The following is a 17,432-nucleotide window of genomic DNA, read 5'->3' as shown; positions in this document are numbered from 1 at the left end:
TTGTAGTAGAACTCTCTGTTGTTTCACAATTTGTGTTTTTAGAAAGACCTCTACCTAGTAGAGGTTCATATTTAGAACCCCACTCTCTCAAAACCTCTTGTAAAATACCTCTACAAATTCTAGTGGATAATCTCTCCAGAAACATGTTCCTCGGGTCACTGAATTCCTTAATGACGTCCTCAAGATGGGAAGTCATTCTAGAAATTCTGATTGCCTGTCCCTTGACAATACTTTTTTTCTGGTATAGTGGGTGGTGACTTTGGAAATGGAGGTAGGAATTACAAAAAGTTTTCTTTCTATACACCTTGGATCTAAAACAACACACATCTTTAATGATGGTGGTATCAAGATAGTGAATTTCTTTCTCATTACACTCATAGGTAAATGATCATTCTAGTTTATCTCCAGAGCGTGTACAGCTTGTTTGTGAAAATATGGCCTTGATTTTAGATAACAACTATTTTTTTTTTTTTGAAGGGCAATATTTCCAACTAACCAAAGGAGTTGCTATGGGGGCAGCTTGTGCCCCCTGTTTATGCAAACCTTGTTTTATTAGGGTGGGAGAAAGAGTTTATTTTTGAAAGTAGGTTTCATTTGGATATTTTGTTTTACAGCAGGTACCTGGATGATATTTTTATTTTATGGAAGGGTACCAAGGAAAGCATTGCTGGTTTTGTTGAATATCTAAATGGCACTACCCATTATTTGAAATTTATGAAAGTGCTTAACCAGAAAAATAAACGTGTGTCTACTAGTCCTACTGGTGAATTTGTGGTTTTTAGTTTTTATTTTCACCAATTTGCTACAATTATTTGGTTGGAGAAAGAGTTTGCCATCAGGGGTTCTACCCAAGCTGAAGTTGATCAACCTTGTGCCAGAATAACCAATGAGCGTGAGAGTAGAGCGTGTCCATATTTTTCTGCTCTATATAGGTAATCAATTAGATCACCTCGTAGGTGTTGTTGTCCTCCCATTGTTTTGAAATTTTCTCATGGCGTAAATATGGTGAAAGATATAGTTACCAGGAACTGGCATATTCTACAGACTGACAGCAGATGCTCCGATATATTAGCAGATGGCCCTAGATTTGTATATAAGAACCACAGTAATTTAAGGCAACAGTTATGTTTTCCTAGACATGTTATGTCTGTATCCCAAGTTTTGATGGGTACATCTAAATGTCATAAATGTAATTTTTGTCAGTTTATAGATGAGTCTAGGTTCTTTAGGCACCCTATCACAGGCTACTTGTGGAAGTTGAGGGCATCTGCTGATTGCTCCCCCAGGAATGTGGTTTATTTAGCACATTGTCAGTGCTGTTATAAATTCTACATCGGCAAGATGAACAGGAGCTTAAAAGAAAGAATTAGGGACCATGTGTATTGCATGAAGAAGCAATATGACTTTAGTGCCTTAGCAAAACATGCTTTGTCTACTGGCCCTGAGCACAACTTTGTCTTCCAGGTATTATGTGTGATCAGCCCAGGTCTGCGAGGTGGTGATATAGTGACATACTGAGGTGGTCGAGTTAGAGTGGATCTTGAGGTTGGGGACACACCTAGCTATGGGGCTGAATGATCATGTCCCCATTAAGCCTGTATTAAGGAATACATGGCTGTAGGGTGTTTATTGTTGTTTGTTTACATATTTATAAATATCTTTCATGTTTTATCTAGTTGTACTAATGTTTTTATTATTATTTTTTATTTTTTATTAGATTTTATGCTAGTAACTATTATCTACTTTACATGCCTTTAATCTGAGAATGTGACCGCATGAATGTTTGTTTTATTGGCTGTTAAGCTGTTTGAGATGATGTAATTTGAGTTATTCTGTCACCATTCATGTTTGTCTGAAGAAGCGGTATGGTATTACCGTGAAAGCGCTAACTTTCTTTCTCTGTAATAAAGTTTTTTGGTAAGATTACTTGCTGGCTCATCAAGTTTTTAGATTTTGCTATATATCGAACTGTCTTCTGCCTGCTTTGGGGAATTTTACAGTTTTATAGTCTTGTAAATAAATATATTATTATTTTGTACAGTGTAAATCATGTGTACACATTATAAGCACATAAGTGTTCACAGCTATCTTTTAAAGAAGTTCCTTAATTCAGCCATTATATTTATGTTTATGTAAACTCTTCTCTGCACTGCCATTGGCATGGTTATGACTGAAAAAGGTCGCCCGCCAAGTACAATTACCTGTGACAAATGTGAAATAAATACACAAATATAAAAAGATTGCAGATACAAAATGCTGAATATGTGCCATTGAAAAGCAAATGTGCTGAGGATTGCAAACTAGGTGGCATAATTATTTCTGTAAAACTGCTAAAATTCTCCAAGACAGATTACATGAAAAAAAATCCAGACCTGGTGTAGTAGTAGTGATGCCACCTTAATCTCATTAAATATAATCCTGTGAGACTTGGCAAGAAGGACATAAATTATGATTACAAAATAAATAGTCAACTTATAAAAATGACGCTGTCAGAGATCTAGGGATAATACTTCAGAATAATTTAAACATTGACCAGAAGTGTATCTACCAAAGTCAGGAAAGCCCATCTATTTCTGAAGTGCGTGACTATTCATTCCAGGAAGATCCTGTAGCACTTCATCCCTGCCTCTGCTTATACTTATCAAGGGTACCAGAACTTGTTAGAGATTTGGGATGCATGGCTGGGCTTAAAAAGGCCCTTGTAGTTGTTAGCCTAGTACATGTTAAATTCTTTGTAAATGTCAGAAGTAACCAGACTCACAACGTTCTGCTGTTTTCCGTTATAGTTTAATATGCCCAAGCAGTTACACTGTCTGAGTTATTTCAATTATATTATAACATAGCTAGAATACAGCCTTTGCTTCTCATGAACTGTGTTGCCTAAGATCAAGGCACACTTGAGCAATACGTCTCTCCAGAAAAGCAAGCAATGTCAAGTTTTACATACACTTTGCATAGCAGCAGATGTTATTTCCTAGTGTCCTTGTGGTTTGCATGACTGATTCTTGTTGCACATCATCTTTAAGTCATTTGAAGTGTCTGTATTTTATTTATTTCATTTCTGCATCTGAAGCTCACCAAAAAGTCCATGTTATCAAATGTTTCAGCATGTTTCAGTCAGTCATAACAGGATGCCATTTTACTATATTAATTTAAACCTAAGCCCATAACCACACCTTCACAAACTAGACATGTTCTTTTCTGCGAACCAGTTTTAAACCACATATATTAAACTAAACATGTTCCTAGCAGATGTCTGTCTGAGATAGCTGCTTGCTTCAGCACATTATACTTTTCTTATCTATTCTTAACTCTGCATCTCAAGCCTTGCAGTTTCTGGGTTACACTTCTGCTTTTTAGAAAGAAACATTTATTTCAAACCTTGTATCAAGGTAACTCTTGCTTTACAAGTCAAAACCTTGTGTTAATAAAAAGCATACTTTCTTTTTGCATTATAATAAACATTCCTTATTTTATTATTGCTTTGGGGAAAGAATATTTAACTTTATATAATATCTATCAGTACACACCTATGAACCTTTGAATTAAAAAGCCTTTGAACATGTCATCTAAAAGAACTTGAAAAGGTATAACAAGTCTTTACTAGAAAACTCATAAGGTTGGAAGACTTGAACTATTCAGGAAGGGTTCAGCGATTAGTTAGTGGTGACTGATGCCTGGTCTAGAAGGCAATGCTTGATCCAATTCTATCTTAAAGTCTGTGCTTGAAAAGCAATGCTGGGGGGAGCTAGCACCAGACTGGGAAATCTAATATTAAAATTAAATAATAATACTGTAAAGAAATATACCTTACACAACTCTTCCCACAATTATAGAACAAAGCAACCCTTACTATTCTAAGTCAGCCATTAAATTCTTTCAAAAAATAATTTCATGTAAAGCAGAAAAAATATAAAAATGGTTACAGCACTCAAGCTTCTTGAAAACGCTTAATAAGCATGATGACTAAACAAATGCCCCATTGTCCCTTACCCCATCTTACAGGACATTCATGATTTTGGCAGCCATATCCCAGATAAATAACAAAACTAATGGATGCCAGAATACGATTTATTCATGATTTTGGCAGCCATGTCCCAGATAAATAACAAAACTAATGGATGCCAGAATACGATTTACTACCACATTACACTTTCTGTCAGATATAAAAAATGTGTTTATTAATTGCATCGTCCCTAGTAGGGCGTTTTTCTTAGTTTATCCTAGCATATATCTACGTTTTGAATCTAATTATGATGATTAGTGTGAATTCCTGGAATGTAAATGGGCTTCAAGAAATCAATAAAAAGAAACTAGTTATGCACCTGATTTTTCAGGATAAATCCAACATCGTCTTTTTACAGGAGACCCATATGACAAATGTTCAATGGGATAATATTAAAAAAAGATATTGGACTAAACTTGTGATATCAGCAGGGAATAGTCTTGCATCAAAAGGCACTGTAATAATAATTAAAAAATCCTTTCCTGGTGAAGTGCTAAATACTAAATTTGACCCGAATGGTAGATGGTGTTTATTTTCCTGCTCATACCCTAAGGTAAAATCCCCTTTACTTTTCTTAAACCTATATAGCCCTTGTACAAACCAGCACGTATTCTTCTATGAAATACATAATCTACGACTTCAATTTCCAATCATCTTTTCATTATTGGTGGGGACTGGAATGCACTCATGGACCCCTTGAATGATAGTTCAAATAAAAACAAGAAACAGCCCTCGCAAGTAACTGCATCTATTCAGGATTTGATGAATAGCTTCAAATTAGTTGACCCTTTTTTAAATATTTGACCATGACAGAGAGCTAAATAAGTTCACGTTTTATTCGGCTTCGCATAACGTCTGGTCCAGAATTGATTATTTTTTGGTCTCTGATATCTTTTCAAACAAAATTACAAACTTTGCCCTTGAGGCTAGATGTCTATCTGACCACTCGAATGTCTCACTTTGTATTAATCCCACTCACCACCTGAATCGCAATGGTAGTAGTCCCACTTGGTCACTAAACAGTAACATTCTTAAAAAAGAAGATGTTCTGCAGGAAATTAATGATTATCTGAAACAATTTGATGCAGAATCTTGTTTATCCACCATCCCCTTACATATCCAATGGGCTACAGCCAAAGCGGTCATCAGAGGAATACTCATACAAAAATAATCTTATTATATAAAAAAAAGAGAAACTGTACATAAATAACCTCAACAATGAGCAAAAGATGACTGATGCACAACTACAAAAGGATTTTTCTCCTGAACTGGAAAAGAAATTACATGTGATACAAAAAAAAAAATGTACTCATTTCACTTACAAAATCAATCCTTGGTAGAACTCAAACTCCTTCACAGATATTCGGAATGGGCCCAAACCCCCTCCAGGACACTAGCTGGACTCATAAACATCAAAGAGGGACCAAACTATATTAATGAAATAAAATACAAAGGGAAAAACGTATACAGTAATGAAGATATTGTTAACTCTCTTGTAAATATCTTCACTGAAATCTATAATCCCCAAAACCAGACCCCAAATGAAATGCACAAAAAATTCCTAAATGAGCTATCTGTTCCAAAATTATCCTTCGCGCAAAACACCCTTCTAAACAGCCCCATAACACTGAATGAAATAATGCTAGCTATTAAAAAGCTTAAACCAAATAAGGCACCAGGTCCTGATGGCTTTACAGGAGAATTTTATAAAACTTTTAGTCGTCACCTTTCTAAAACTCTCCTTGCTATGTATAATTATATCAACTCGAAAGGGATTACTGATAAGTATATGAACAACTCAAAAACAATATTCATCCCAAAACCAAACTCTGACAAGTCCAACCCTCTCTGCTATAGGCCCATCGCCCTTATTAACGTTGACATCAAAATCTTATCTACCATTTCTACTAGTAGAATTCAGAAAGTTATATCTACAATCATTTCTCCTGAACAGTTGGGATTTATGAAACAGAGGCAGCTGTGTGACAATACTCTTACCTTAAACACATTAATGTTGTTTCTAAAAAGTGATAACCACCCGTGTTATGCACTCACCCTAGATGCTACCAAAGCCTTTGATAACGTTGATCTAAACTTCCTTTACCTAACCATGAAATTCTTTAACTTTCCTGATCTGATTATCAACACTATTAAGATGCTTTATAACAATGCCTCTACTTCCCTGTATATAAATACAACTTTATCATGCCCTATTAAAATTACCAATGGCACTAGGCAGGGCTGCCCACTCTCACCTGATCTTTTCAATTTATATCTGGAACCTTTCCTTCTCTGGGTTAAACCAAAGACTTATCACCATATCCCAAAAGTCTTCAACACTGATATAAATTATTCTGCATTTGCAGATGACCTAAACATCTATTTTGAGCTTCCCAACACCGATCTTCATAAAATTTGAAATTCTATTAATTTTTTTTTGCTGAGGCTGCTAATTATAAATGAAACCCTGCTAAATCAGCTATTTTTCCATTAAACCCTGCAAACCATTTAGAATATTACTTCCCCCCTGTCTGACATTCCTCTCAAATATACAATTAAATACCTAGGAATAAATTTCAAATACCCTCACCAAGAACTAATAAAAGCAAACCTATATAGAGTCTGGGATCAGATAAATAACGATCTAACTAGATGGAAAAACATCAATCTTTCTTTGCTATCAAAATCTGCTATCATTAAAATGAATATTTTGCCTAGAATCCTTTTTCATCTTAACTCCATCTTCTTAAACATTCCAAAAATGTTTTTCAGAAAAATGGAAACCACAATCTCAAAGTTTTTATGGTTCCCTAAATAAACCAGAATATCATACAGGAATCTAATTACCCCAAAGAACAAAGGCAGTTTAAGTCTCCCGGATTTTAATTTATATTACGACATCATTAATGCTAGCCATCTAATACAAATAGCCCGCTATGATCCCTCTGCTGAAACTTGGTACCCAACCTGGATCAAAATCTGGTGCAACTATATATATTCGTTAAAACTCAATCCATATGCTGTCCCTTTTCTTGCACCTGATGGGGACTGCAAGTTCAAGATCTTGCCTACACTAAAGAAGAAAATTTGCATCTTTCAAACTCTGATGACCTCCTTAAATTTACACAATACTATTCCCATTCTCCAACCTATTCAACTAAACCCTAACTTAAAAATCAATAATAAAATGATCGATCTAACAAACTTCCCTATTGTTAAGAAAGCCATAGTTTGGCACTTTTATAACTCTAAAAATGTTGCAGAGGTCAAAGCTTTATTTGGTGCTCCTAATAAATCTGATCCTATCTTAAGGCAAATTAGCTCACGTATAAAACAAAAATTCTCTAACTATAGCGTGAAGGAGCAAGACATTATAGTATCACAATCTATCATTAAATCACTTTCCCTACGGAACAAAATGATTTTGAACACCCATAAACTTGTGTCAAGCATTAAGTATAATCATTCACTTCTATTTTCCAAATATTGGGACGGTATACAAGGAGAAATTTCTATGGAGTCTAAGTGCGAAGCAATCAATAATACCCTGAATTTAACCCCCTTCAAAGACCTAATTTACACTCCGCTTATGATAAACAACAATTCCTACTATACCCCAGCAGTCTTACTGAAATTCGGATACAATAAAAACCTAACCTGTCCGTTCTGTTCCCTCCCACATGTAGATATACTTCACATCTTTTGGAGCTGTAAGAATATTTACAAACTTTGGTGTTCTCTCAAAACTCAGTTGAAAAAGATGGGATACAAAAAAAACACATTCTCTTGGCAAACTATGATTTTAAATATTATTCCTAAATTTCTTAAGGGTATCCATCGCCACATCTGTGTTATAGCCTGTGCCCTTCTCAAATATTTTATAGCCAAGAACTGGGTCAATCCCTCAACAATAGCTTGGGAAAACTTTACATCATTGGCAATCAAATATATATCTGCACATAAGTTATACAATAATAACAAAAAGAAAAAAGAATATTTTCAGAATTACTGGTGTAGACTTTTGGACCTAATCCAAACTAAATAATCTTCCAAAATGTGGGTCACTAACACTACATTCCAGGAAATCCTCCATCAGTATAATTTCTGGCCCTATAACCATTAGACATTGTTACCATCACACGGTAACGTTTGATTTTACAAAATGTTTTGTTATATCATTTTGTTATCCTCTGGCATCCATGGTGTAAATATGTTGTAAATATGGTATAAATAAAAGTACATGGTGTAAATAGTTGTTTTTTTATGGTTATACCCTCCTTACCGCTTTTCATTCTTCTTAAGACAGTCATATATTCTTCCTTCCAAGCCACTTTCCATTTGTATCCCTAGACTTTGACTGTAATAGGTTATTGGGGGTCTTTACTGCTTATATTGGTCTCTAAGATGTAAGCTTCCCTGTAAGATAACTGCTGTGTTCTAAATGCATAGTTTTTGCACTAACTGTTACATGTATACCTGTACTTTACTGCTTCCCTCAATGACTTACAGTTTTTCCTTTGTATGTTTGAAAAGTTTGAAAAATTCAATAAAAATATATTTGAAAAATAAAAAAGGCAAATGCCTTGAGATTTTAATGTTAAATGTACATCCTAACCTTCCTTTAAATAGCACAAAAAAGTGATACCTGAAAAAGTGCAGTGCATTCTCAAACCTTTAGCAGGTGCCCATAAACTAGCTCCATTCGAAATTCATGCACTGTTAGTGACCGGTTCGTAACCCTCTCTTAATTCCATTCCTTTCTTTCTTCATCCTCTAGTTACTTTGTAGTTTGTTTTAACTTGAACTTCCCATCTTAAACGTCAGTCTCGTAATCTGCTACATAATTACATTCGTACACACTTGCTAAAAGCATTTCTCAGTTTTTGAAACACTAATATATCATTCTCTTTATTAGTCTCTATTTTTTATATTTTTGGTATATATTAGTTCTGTATCTTTTTCCGTTTTTTAATTAATTTTTCAAGTTGAAATGGCACAAATGTCTGTACATTTTCTTTATGTAATTGCACACACTTTTTTCTTGAATTTCATACTGGAGCTGAACCTGAAACTTGTCCAACTAAATCAGTGTTCTATTCTTATAAACAAATTAAAACAAAATAAAAAATAAAAACTTTTACTTTATGTGAAAAAAAACGTAATATATGTTCGATGATGAGTCTTTATAGTGTTAACAAAATGAAAACATCCCTTAGAAAACTTCTACTCAACCCACTGATGATACCTTTACTCTCTATCACTCAAATAATAACTATCAAACCAGGTTACCTGTACTCTCTATCACTCAAACTATCCATCCAGGTTACCTGTACTCTCTATCACTCAGATAATAACTATCAAACCAGGTTACCTATACTCTCTATCGCTCAAATAATAACTATCCGTCCAGGTTACCTGTACTCTCTATGACTCAAACTATCCATCCAGGTTACATGTACTCTCTATCACTCAGATAATAACTATCATACCAGGTTACTTGTACTCTCTATCACTCAAATAACTATCCAACCAGGTCAGCTATACTCTCTATCACTCAGATAATAACTATCATACCAGGTTACTTGTACTCTCTATCACTCAAATAACTATCCAACCAGGTCAGCTATGCTCTCTGTCACTCAAATAATAACTATCAATCCAGGTTAACTGTATTCTCTATCACTCAAATAACTATCCAACCAGGTTAGCTATGCTCTCTGCCACTCAAGTAACTATCCAACCAGGTTAGCTATGCTCTCTATCACTCAAATAGTAACTATCCAACCAGGTTACCTATACTCTCTAACACTCAAATAATAACTATCCGTCCAGGTTACCTGTACTCTCTATCACTCAAATAATAACTATCAAACCAGGTTACCTGTACTCACTATCACTCAATTAATAACTATCAAACCAGGTTACCTATACTCTCTATCACTCAAATAATAACTATCCGTCCAGGTTACCTGTACTCTCTATCACTCAAATAACTATCCAACCAGGTTACCTGTACTCTCTATCACTCAGATAATAACTATCATACCAGGTTACTTGTACTCTCTATCACTCAAATAACTATCCAACCAGGTCAGCTATGCTCTCTGTCACTCAAATAATAACTATCAATCCAGGTTACCTTTACTCTCTATCACTCAAATAACTATCCAACCAGGTTAGCTATGCTCTCTATCACTCAACTATCCAACCAGGTCAGCTATGCTCTCTGTCACTCAAATAATAACTATCAATCCAGGCTACCTTTACTCTCTATCACTCAAATAACTATCCAACCAGGTTAGCTATGCTCTCTATCACTCAAATAACTATCCAACCAGGTTAGCTATGATCTCTAACACTCAAATAAAAACTATCAAACCAGGTTACCTGAACTCTCTATCACTCAAATAATAACTATCCGTCCAGGTTACCTATACTCTCTAACACGCAAATAATAACTATCCATCCAGGTTACCTGTACTCTCTATCACTCAAATAATAACTATCCAACCAGGTCAGCTATGCTCTCTATCACTCAAATAATAACTATTAAACCAGGTTACATGTACTCTCTATCACTCAAATAACTATCCAACCAGGTTAACTATGCTCTCTATCACTCAAATAACTATCCAACCAGGTTAGCTATGCTCTCTATCACTCAGATAATAACTATCCAACCAGGTTAGCTATGCTCTCTATCACTCAGATAATAACTATCAAACTAGGTTACCTGTATTCTCTATCACTCACATAATAACTATCCGTCCAGGTTTCCTATACTCTCTTATCACTTTTACTCAAATAATAACTATCCAACCAGGTTAGCTATGATCTCTATCACTCAAATAATAACTATCAAACCAGGTTACCTGTACTCTCTATCACTCAAATAATAACTATCAAACCAGGTTACCTGTACTCTCTATCACTCAAATAATAACTATCCAAACAGGTTACCTGTACTCTCTATCACTCAAACTATCCATCCAGGTTACCTGTACTCTCTATCACTCAGATAATAACTATCAAACCAGGTTACCTATACTCTCTATCGCTCAAATAATAACTATCCGTCCAGGTTACCTGTACTCTCTATCACTCAAACTATCCATCCAGGTTACATGTACTCTCTATCACTCAGATAATAACTATCATACCAGGTTACTTGTACTCTCTATCACTCAAATAACTATCCAACCAGGTCAGCTATACTCTCTATCACTCAGATAATAACTATCATACCAGGTTACTTGTACTCTCTATCACTCAAATAACTATCCAACCAGGTCAGCTATGCTCTCTGTCACTCAAATAATAACTATCAATCCAGGTTACCTGTACTCTCTATCACTCAAATAACTATCCAACCAGGTTAGCTATGCTCTCTGCCACTCAAATAACTATCCAACCAGGTTAGCTATGCTCTCTATCACTCAAATAGTAACTATCCAACCAGGTTACCTATACTCTCTAACACTCAAATAATAACTATCCGTCCAGGTTACCTGTACTCTCTATCACTCAAATAATAACTATCAAACCAGGTTACCTGTACTCACTATCACTCAAATAATAACTATAAAACCAGGTTACCTATACTCTCTATCACTCAAATAATAACTATCCGTCCAGGTTACCTGTACTCTCTATCACTCAAACTATCCATCCAGGTTACCTGTACTCTCTATCACTCAGATAATAACTATCATACCAGGTTACTTGTACTCTCTATCACTCAAATAACTATCCAACCAGGTCAGCTATGCTCTCTGTCACTCAAATAATAACTATCAATCCAGGTTACCTTTACTCTCTATCACTCAAATAACTATCCAAACAGGTTAGCTATGCTCTCTATCACTCAAATAACTATCCAACCAGGTCAGCTATGCTCTCTGTCACTCAAATAATAACTATCAATCCAGGTTACCTTTACTCTCTATCACTCAAATAACTATCCAACCAGGTTAGCTATGCTCTCTATCACTCAAATAACTATCCAACCAGGTTAGCTATGATCTCTAACACTCAAATAAAAACTATCAAACCAGGTTACCTGTACTCTCTATCACGCAAATAATAACTATCCGTCCAGGTTACCTATACTCTCTAACACGCAAATAATAACTATCCATTCAGGTTACCTGTACTCTCTATCACTCAAATAATAACTATCCAACCAGGTCAGCTATGCTCTCTATCACTCAAATAATAACTATTAAACCAGGTTACATGTACTCTCTATCACTCAAATAACTATCCAACCAGGTTAACTATGCTCTCTATCACTCAAATAACTATCCAACCTGGTTAGCTATGCTCTCTATCACTCAGATAATAACTATCCAACCAGGTTAGCTATGCTCTCTATCACTCAGATAATAACTATCAAACTAGGTTACCTGTATTCTCTATCACTTACATAATAACTATCCATCCAGGTTTCCTATACTCTCTTATCACTTTTACTCAAATAATAACTATCCAACCAGGTTAGCTATGATCTCTATCACTCAAATAATAACTATCAAACCAGGTTACCTGTACTCTCTATCACTCAAATAATAACTATCAAACCAGGTTACCTGTACTCTCTATCACTCAAATAATAACTATCCAAACAGGTTACCTGTACTCTCTATCACTCAAACTATCCATCCAGGTTACCTGTACTCTCTATCACTCAGATAATAACTATCATACCAGGTTACTTGTACTCTCTATCACTCAAATAACTATCCAACCAGGTCAGCTATACTCTCTATCACTCAGATAATAACTATCATACCAGGTTACCTGTACTCTCTATCACTCAAATAATAACTATCCAAACAGGTTACCTATATTCTCTATCACTCAAACTATCCATCCAGGTTACCTATACTCTCTATCACTCAAATAATAACTATCCAACCACATTTAACAAATTCTCTCATACTGAAATTGTCACTGGATCCTAATTACCTAAAACTATATATGCCCATCAGGAATGTTACCAGACAGTACCTGACCAGACACATGCAGCAACTGGAACATCCACAAAGGTTCCCTACAAAATGAATACAGGGAGTAAACACAATGTTCTACGCTGATTGCTTCAAAGCCCTGCTTCTTTACTCGTACAAACTTCTGAGAGTTGATCACTGCGTGGCATATATGGCATCCCTGGACCTTATTCTGATAATACCTTCTGTACATGGCAAAACAAACAACATCAGAATCACTACATTAAAAAACATACATTTTGCTTGTGACATAAACAGGAAATGTTGGAGAAACAGATACGTTTCTCAGAGAATTCCCATGCTCTGGAACAGGCTCCTCATCGATGTTCAGCAGACATCCTCCCTGTCCCTAATTAAGCACTTGGACCAATGGATGGATAACTGGAAATTCACCCCTGGTCTGGCACCTACGTCTCTGACAGAGGCAGTCACAGTAAATCACCCTTTATATAAATCAAATTTGTGTGTCACATTTGGGTTGCACGATTAGACTTTTAAGGGCCTTAGTTGTCGTTAGCCTAATATACTCCTATAAATCTATGAACCATCCTACATTTGTCATTCATACTCACTTTACCAATATTAAACTTACATCATGTAAATATTTAAGAAATACCTGATTTTAGCAGAGATACTTTTACCAATACTCTAGCACAATATAATTGGAACATATTAAAATCACTCTTTCTGAATGAAGTAGTTCCACACTTTAATCAATTATTTACAAAGACGTGTCTGGAGTGTTTCTCACCGGGCCTCCACTGAAAAGTGGCTTGTTCCAAGTTGGACTTTCCAGGTTAACAAATGTTAAATAAATAAATAAATAAATAAATAAAAATTATTTTATCAATTCTAAATACACAAGCCCCCAGCAGAAAAAAAAAGTTTAAAAACAAACCCTGTCTCCTAGCTATCCCTACCCACTAAGCAACTTGTGAAATGGAAAGATAAAGCCTGGCATACCTGCAAAGCACACAATACTTTTTCCTCTTTTCAAGCCTGTCATACCCTAAGAAACATCATTAAAGATCAAGTTATTCAAGATAAAAAAAAAAATCATAAACCAACAAAATCTTTACTCCAAATCCCCTAAACTTTCGGTCAGATTTATCTCAGCTCAGGTCATCCCATCCAATCATGTCCAAATCCCACCGAATCAGACTTCACTGTAACCTGTACTTTCAATACTAATTTCATTAACTCTTTTGTTTCCCTTACCACTTCTAAATCTTTCCTCTGTCCTCCCCTACCCCACTTACAGACACAAATTCTAAACCCTTCTTCATTCAATCTATTTCTACTAAAAAAATCCCCGGGATTCATGAAGCTTGCACCAGGTACAGGCGTAGCATTGGCATTTCAACACCAAATATGGCCAACGAGCGATCCAGGTACGAGCTGTTTCTACGTGCACTACCTGCATATGCTACGCCCGCACAGCTCCCAGCCCCTGTATGCTAATTACCCCAGTTGTAGCAGTGCAGCACGCAAACGAATGAAGGTATTTAGTGATCCAGGAAGTGGTGCAGGCGTAGTGTAAGCATGCAGAAATATAAACCGTTAAAAATGGTTTACATTTTTGCAAACATAAAATCAGAGCCATGACAGCCGGCCAAACACATGTATTATATCGATAATATATGCCAATGGCTAAATATATAGCCACTGGCATAAAAAAAAAAAATAACATGTACAAAATATAAAAAGAACATTTAATTTCATTTTTCACACTATTGCGAAGTTTAAGCACAGGGCAGCGGTGCGCAAACTGGATCACAAGAAAAATAGATGATGACTCCCATCAGAAATGCACACACACCCATGCCAGAGCACTATAATGAGCCACACGCACAAACCAGAATCATCATAGAGTGTGTGTTTGGGATGCTTAAATCACGGTTCCATTGCTTAGACATATCTGGTGGAGCCTTGCAGTACTCTCCAGGTACGTGTGCCCACATCTTCATAGTATGTGCCATGCTACACAATATGATCCTGCAGAAACAGCTGCAGCAGGGACAGAATGGTGAAGGCCCTCACAGCCCACCACCATTGCCAAGGGCCCCACAGGCACAGAGATACTCAGGCCATGAACACCCTGAGCCAGCCCCAGTAGGCAGCCCAGTATGACCATGCCTTGGCAAAGAGGGAACGTATAGTACACACACTGACAGTGTAGGCACCTAGGGACTGACACCCTTCTCCACCTGCACACACAGTAAAAATGAATGGCACACACACACACGACTACCTGTAAATTGTCATGTATAGGCAGTCTACTGTGTGCATCCAACATAGGCAGCCATCAAGTATTGCACACACAACTGCTATTGGCACAAGGTAAGTTAATACCTGAACAGTAAATTAAGCTATCAGCATGTGCTGATACTGTATGTATAGATTCACAGGTTCATAGATAGGTACTTGGCTAACTGCCTGAGGGCATTCATACGCCTAGCCAAAATGTGTCAGTTTTTGCCACCCCATAGATTAATTAACTGTCCCTCTGTGGAGCAGAGCCAATGTCGGGATCCATGGGGTGTATCTACTGTTCCCCATCCACTCTTCAAGGTTTCTCATGTGGAGTGTTAGTGAGGGGCTCTGTATAATGCAATTAGGGATGTAGTTTCAAAGTATGGGGAGTTACTGTGACAGGAATCTGCCCGTCCAGCATCTTCCAGTTATTGTTGTGGCAAGGTTTAGCTCACTACAGCATGTGGCTCACTGTGACATGGATTCCCATAGGTGGAGCATACCCATTGAGCCTGAGTTCGACATGACTTTATTGGCCAGCAGAGATCATCTCTGAGTAAACGAGATGCCACTGAGTAAAGCAGGAGTTTATTCAGTCTGGCTGCATAGGACATATATTTGAGGCCAGTAATCCTCTTGGCGAGGTATGTTCGTGGACTTCCAGCTGTCGGAAGTGTCTTCTGAGGTACATCCCAAATGGGTTATTATACTCTATGATGGGACTGATGATGAGTAAAGGGGCACTATAACCTCAGTATGTCTAGATGCAAATCTTTTAGTAATCGGATGACCTACATAGAAGGATGTCCTAACTACTCTGCAGATATGATTGTCAAAGGAGAGATCACTATCTACCTTAGTCCCCAGATACCCTATTACCTCGTCTGTATTAAAGTGGCTGCCACTTACGTGTTAATATGTGGGTGTTTAGTTTTCCAAAATGGAATGACCATGCAGTTTGTGGCACTTAGTTGTAGTCCATGACATTGACACCCTGTGTCGGTCTCTGTGAGGCCCTTTGAAGGATGTCTGTGTCAGCTGGACTGTCAATTATGGCTCCCAGTTTGCAGTCATTGCCAAACATGGTTTGCCGTAGTCTACCTGTGTTTGCCTGTACCTCTGAGAAGTATATGCCAAACAGTAGGGGTCCCAGGACTGAGTCCTGTGGGACACCAGTTTTGACTGGTTAAGAGTTGGACCTGGAGGCTTCTAGTCTTACCATGTGGGTTCTGTGTGTAAGCCTGTTGGCAGCCCATCCTGTGATGTATGGGTTTATGTACAGGCTGGTGAGGTTATAAATAATACCTGAGTGGGGAATGGTGACAAAATCCTTGGCAAGGTCCAGGTAGTAAGTGTGAACCACCTCTCCCCTCATCTAAAGTCTTGGTGACTGTCTGTAAGATGTCAAACAGGTTTGGTAGGCATGATCTGCACTCAACCTAGCTGACCTGGGTTGGGTCAAGTGTTTGGAGGTTACCAATGTTGTTGTCAATGAGTGCCATGAGGATGCGCTCCATAGCTTTGCAGACCAGGCTAGTCAGGCTTATGGGGTGGTAGTTACCATGGTCAGTTGTGTTTTCACCTTGGTGGAGTGGAAAAACCGTTGCTATGCACCATTGTATGGGCATGTAGCCTCTGTAGAGACTGAAGTTGAAAAGCTTAATTAGGTGGGGGGTTAGTTTGTCCTGTAGTGTTTGCAAGATGCAGTCTGGGACACCATCTGCCTCCACTGATGCTGTGTTTTGCCATCTGAGAGGGCCATTTCCACCTGTGTGTCTCTGATGTCTGGGATACTGTACTTTCCGGGTATTGTTGCGGGCTCTTTAGGAGGTGAAGTTTGCACTGAATGTATCTGCAAGGATGTTGGCGATATCAGTAGGGTCAGTATATTTTGTACTACATTGCACTGGCACAGTGCAAATCTGTGTGTTACCACTTAGATCCTTGACATAGCTAAAGAAGGCTTTGTGGTTATCTTTCAAATCCCTGCCTATTTTCCTGTTGATGTTAGCCTTGGATGATTTCATGAGGGACCTCTGTTTCTTACTAACACTGGTCACGGATGTTTGCCCTTCTTGGGTGTTGCTATTTTTCTGGACTACTGTCCTGCTTCTGTTGTATAGCCTGTTTATTGCAGGGGTCCACCAGACTGGTGTCCTTGTCTA

This window comes from Protopterus annectens, chromosome 10.part0, assembly GCF_019279795.1.
Source record: "Protopterus annectens isolate FY-2018-M chromosome 10.part0, PAN1.0, whole genome shotgun sequence".
Lineage (NCBI taxonomy): Eukaryota > Metazoa > Chordata > Ceratodontiformes > Protopteridae > Protopterus > Protopterus annectens.
Note: the sequence above shows the minus strand (reverse complement) of the source record.